Source organism: Rutidosis leptorrhynchoides, chromosome 7 (genome assembly GCF_046630445.1).
Source record: "Rutidosis leptorrhynchoides isolate AG116_Rl617_1_P2 chromosome 7, CSIRO_AGI_Rlap_v1, whole genome shotgun sequence".
NCBI classification, from domain to species: Eukaryota; Viridiplantae; Streptophyta; class Magnoliopsida; order Asterales; family Asteraceae; genus Rutidosis; species Rutidosis leptorrhynchoides.
In genome coordinates this window covers 100,415,773-100,421,121 of record NC_092339.1, presented here as the reverse complement: position 1 = coordinate 100,421,121, position 5,349 = coordinate 100,415,773, and the positions used below count along the sequence as shown (strand labels likewise).

Genomic DNA, 5,349 nt, shown 5'->3' with positions numbered 1-5,349 from the left:
GAAAAAGTAGTTTGTATTTTTATTAAAAGTAAAATCTTAAAAGTTAAAATAAAAAAAAGTATTTTGTATTTTTATTAAAAGTAAATCTTAAAAGTTAAAATAAGAAAAAGTAGTTTGTATTTTTATTAAAAGTAAATCTTAAAAGTTAAAATAATAAAAAGTAGTTTGTATTTTTATTAAAAGTAAATCTTAAAAGTTAAAATAAGAAAAAGTAGCTTGTATTTTTATTAAAAGTAAACCTTAAAATAAAAGTAGTTTGTATTTTTATTAAAAGTAAATCTTAAAAGAAAAAGTAGTTTGAATTTTTGTATTTATTTATTAAAAGTAGATATAGTTTTGATTTTTTTTTTATATAAAATTCTAAAAAAAAATTGTTTGTATTTTTATTAAAAGTATTTTGTATTTTTATTAAAAGTAAATCTTAAAAGTTAAAATAAGAAAAAGTAGTTTGTATTTTTATTAAAAGTAAAATCTTAAAAGTTAAAATAAGAAAAAGTATTTTGTATTTTTATTAAAAGTAAATCTTAAAAGTTAAAATAAGAAAAAAAGTAGTTTGTATTTTTATTAAAAGTAAATCTTAAAAGTTAAAATAAGAAAAAAAAGTAGTTTGTATTTTTATTAAAAGTAAAATCTTAAAAGTTAAAATAAGAAAAAGTAGTTTGTATTTTTATTAAGAGTAAAATCTTAAAAGTTAAAATAAGAAAAAGTATTTTGTATTTTTATTAAAAGTAAATTTTAAAAGTTAAAATAAAAAAAAAGTAGTTTGTATTTTTATTAAAAGTAAAATCTTAAAAGTTAAAATAAGAAAAAGTAGTTTGTATTTTTATTAAAAGTAAAATCTTAAAAGTTAAAATAAGAAAAAGTATTTTGTATTTTTATTAAAAGTAAATCTTAAAAGTTAAAATAAGAAAAAGTAGTTTGTATTTTTATTAAAAGTAAAATCATAAAAGTTAAAATAAGAAAAAGTAGTTTGTATTTTTATTAAAAGTAAAATCTTAAAAGTTAAAATAAAAAAAAGTATTTTGTATTTTTATTAAAAGTAAATCTTAAAAGTTAAAATAAGAAAAAAAGTAGTTTGTATTTTTATTAAAAGTAAATCTTAAAAGTTAAAATAAGAAAAAAAAAGTAGTTTGTATTTTTATTAAAAGTAAAATCTTAAAAGTTAAAATAAGAAAAAGTAGTTTGTATTTTTATTAAGAGTAAAATCTTAAAAGTTAAAATAAGAAAAAGTATTTTGTATTTTTATTAAAAGTAAATTTTAAAAATTAAAATAAAAAAAAAGTAGTTTGTATTTTTATTAAAAGTAAAATCTTAAAAGTTAAAATAAGAAAAAGTAGTTTGTATTTTTATTAAAAGTAAAATCTTAAAAGTTAAAATAAGAAAAAGTATTTTGTATTTTTATTAAAAGTAAATCTTAAAAGTTAAAATAAGAAAAAGTAGTTTGTATTTTTATTAAAAGTAAAATCATAAAAGTTAAAATAAGAAAAAGTAGTTTGTATTTTTATTAAAAGTAAAATCTTAAAAGTTAAAATAAGAAAAAGTATTAAGTATTTTTATTAAAAGTAAATCTTAAAAGTTAAAATAAGAAAAAGTAGTTTGTATTTTTATTAAAAGTAAAATCTTAAAAGTTAAAATAAGAAAAAGTATTTTGTATTTTTATTAAAAGTAAATCTTAAAAGTTAAAATAAGAAAAAAAGTAGTTTGTATTTTTATTAAAAGTAAATCTTAAAAGTTAAAATAAGAAAAAAAGTAGTTTGTATTTTTATTAAAAGTAAAATCTTAAAAGTTAAAATAAGAAAAAGTAGTTTGTATTTTTATTAAGAGTAAAATCTTAAAAGTTAAAATAAGAAAAAGTATTTTGTATTTTTATTAAAAGTAAATTTTAAAAGTTAAAATAAAAAAAAAGTAGTTTGTATTTTTATTAAAAGTAAAATCTTAAAAGTTAAAATAAGAAAAAGTAGTTTGTATTTTTATTAAAAGTAAAATCTTAAAAGTTAAAATAAGAAAAAGTATTTTGTATTTTTATTAAAAGTAAATCTTAAAAGTTAAAATAAGAAAAAGTAGTTTGTATTTTTATTAAAAGTAAAATCATAAAAGTTAAAATAAGAAAAAGTAGTTTGTATTTTTATTAAAAGTAAAATCTTAAAAGTTAAAATAAGAAAAAGTATTTTATATTTTTATTAAAAGTAAATCTTAAAAGTTAAAATAAGAAAAAGTAGTTTGTATTTTTATTAAAAGTAAAATCATAAAAGTTAAAATAAGAAAAAGTAGTTTGTATTTTTATTAAAAGTAAAATCTTAAAAGTTAAAATAAGAAAAAGTATTTTGTATTTTTATTAAAAGTAAATCTTAAAAGTTAAAATAAGAAAAAGTAGTTTGTATTTTTATTAAAAGTAAAATCTTAAAAGTTAAAATAAGAAAAAGTATTTTGTATTTTTATTAAAAGTAAATCTTAAAAGTTAAAATAAGAAAAAAAGTAGTTTGTATTTTTATTAAAAGTAAATCTTAAAAGTTAAAATAAGAAAAAAAAGTAGTTTGTATTTTTATTAAAAGTAAAATCTTAAAAGTTAAAATAAGAAAAAGTAGTTTGTATTTTTATTAAGAGTAAAATCTTAAAAGTTAAAATAAGAAAAATTATTTTGTATTTTTATTAAAAGTAAATTTTAAAAGTTAAAATAAAAAAAAAGTAGTTTGTATTTTTATTAAAAGTAAAATCTTAAAAGTTAAAATAAGAAAAAGTAGTTTGTATTTTTATTAAAAGTAAAATCTTAAAAGTTAAAATAAGAAAAAGTATTTTGTATTTTTATTAAAAGTAAATCTTAAAAGTTAAAATAAGAAAAAGTAGTTTGTATTTTTATTAAAAGTAAAATCATAAAAGTTAAAATAAGAAAAAGTAGTTTGTATTTTTATTAAAAGTAAAATCTTAAAAGTTAAAATAAGAAAAAGTATTTTGTATTTTTATTAAAAGTAAATCTTAAAAGTTAAAATAAGAAAAAGTAGTTTGTATTTTTATTAAAAGTAAAATCTTAAAAGTTAAAATAAGAAAAAGTATTTTGTATTTTTATTAAAAGTAAATCTTAAAAGTTAAAATAAGAAAAAAAGTAGTTTGTATTTTTATTAAAAGTAAATCTTAAAAGTTAAAATAAGAAAAAAAGTAGTTTGTATTTTTATTAAAAGTAAAATCTTAAAAGTTAAAATAAGAAAAAGTAGTTTGTATTTTTATTAAGAGTAAAATCTTAAAAGTTAAAATAAGAAAAAGTATTTTGTATTTTTATTAAAAGTAAATTTTAAAAGTTAAAATAAAAAAAAGTAGTTTGTATTTTTATTAAAAGTAAAATCTTAAAAGTTAAAATAAGAAAAAGTAGTTTGTATTTTTATTAAAAGTAAAATCTTAAAAGTTAAAATAAGAAAAAGTATTTTGTATTTTTATTAAAAGTAAATCTTAAAAGTTAAAATAAGAAAAAGTAGTTTGTATTTTTATTAAAAGTAAAATCTTAAAAGTTAAAATAAGAAAAAGTATTTTGTATTTTTATTAAAAGTAAATCTTAAAAGTTAAAATAAGAAAAAAAGTAGTTTGTATTTTTATTAAAAGTAAATCTTAAAAGTTAAAATAAGAAAAAAAGTAGTTTGTATTTTTATTAAAAGTAAAATCTTAAAAGTTAAAATAAGAAAAAGTAGTTTGTATTTTTATTAAGAGTAAAATCTTAAAAGTTAAAATAAGAAAAAGTATTTTGTATTTTTATTAAAAGTAAATTTTAAAAGTTAAAATAAAAAAAAGTAGTTTGTATTTTTATTAAAAGTAAAATCTTAAAAGTTAAAATAAGAAAAAGTAGTTTGTATTTTTATTAAAAGTAAAATCTTAAAAGTTAAAATAAGAAAAAGTATTTTGTATTTTTATTAAAAGTAAATCTTAAAAGTTAAAATAAGAAAAAGTAGTTTGTATTTTTATTAAAAGTAAAATCATAAAAGTTAAAATAAGAAAAAGTAGTTTGTATTTTTATTAAAAGTAAAATCTTAAAAGTTAAAATAAAAAAAAGTATTTTGTATTTTTATTAAAAGTAAATCTTAAAAGTTAAAATAAGAAAAAGTAGTTTGTATTTTTATTAAAAGTAAATCTTAAAAGTTAAAATAATAAAAAGTAGTTTGTATTTTTATTAAAAGTAAATCTTAAAAGTTAAAATAAGAAAAAGTAGCTTGTATTTTTATTAAAAGTAAACCTTAAAATAAAAGTAGTTTGTATTTTTATTAAAAGTAAATCTTAAAAGAAAAAGTAGTTTGTATTTTTGTATTTATTTATTAAAAGTAGATATAGTTTTGATTTTTTTTTATATAAAATTCTAAAAAAAAATTGTTTAATATATTTCTAAGAACATTTAACATTTTATTTCTATATTTGTTTAATTATTAAATACGAATTTTATATAAAAATTATTATTATATTTAGTTTTTATAAAAATTAAAATTTATGATTATTAATTTATAGTTTTTATTAGTTTTATAAATGTTATAATATTATGTATTATTTAGTTAATTATATATTCTATTAACTAAATAACAAAAGTAATATAAATATTATATATATATTCATTGATGTAATTATGTTATATTATATATCATAATCTTATTTATAATATTTATAATTATATTATTATTTTAAGCGTACGTTTATTCGGTCAACGTTAAATTTATTCGTATATAACAACTCTAGGTATTTTAGTAAAATCGAAAGTCGAAAAGTGAGGGTTGTTATAATTTACCTTAAGACCATTGTAGAAGGTACAGATTTGGGCTGACCGTTCTAGCCGGTGATTAGGGCATTTCTTCAGTAGGGTTTTGAATCGCTCCCATGCAGTGTAAAGAGATTCATCATAACTTTGTTTGAAGTTAATGATGTCATTCTTTAGTTTGGTTTGTTTAGAAGGAGGAAAATATTTGGTTAGGAATTTAGTAGCCATCTCCGTCCATGACGTGATGGAATCTTTTTCCAGTCCTTCGAACCAGGTTTGAGCATGATGAGTGAGAGAATAGGGGAACAAGTATAGTCAGACTATATCGTGTCCTATCCCTGACTGTTTGTAGGAGTTCGAAAGAGATATGAATTTATCAAGATGAGAATTAGGATCATCATTCGGTAATCCATGAAACTGACAGCTATTCTGGATGAGCTGGATGATGTGATGTTTTAACTCGAACGAGTGTCCTTGAATCTCCGGAAATCTGATCGGTCCTCCTCGGCCTTCAATCGAGGGTTTGGTATTTTCTGCTAAAGTAATGCGTAATGCCATTCGATTTTTGATTCGTGCTTCCCTGCGTGCTTTATAGATTATTACGTCTGGATCAGGTACGAATA

At 15.8% G+C, this 5,349-nt stretch overlaps 1 non-coding gene across 1 annotated transcript; it reads left to right on the top strand.

Annotated features, from left to right (window-relative positions):
* Positions 1 to 4,799: 4,799 nt before the first annotated feature.
* Positions 4,800 to 4,906, top strand: LOC139860992 (small nucleolar RNA R71). Its single transcript, XR_011763614.1, has one exon. It is a non-coding gene; the product is annotated as a small nucleolar RNA R71 (small nucleolar RNA).
* The last annotated feature ends 443 nt before the right edge of the window (positions 4,907 to 5,349 follow it).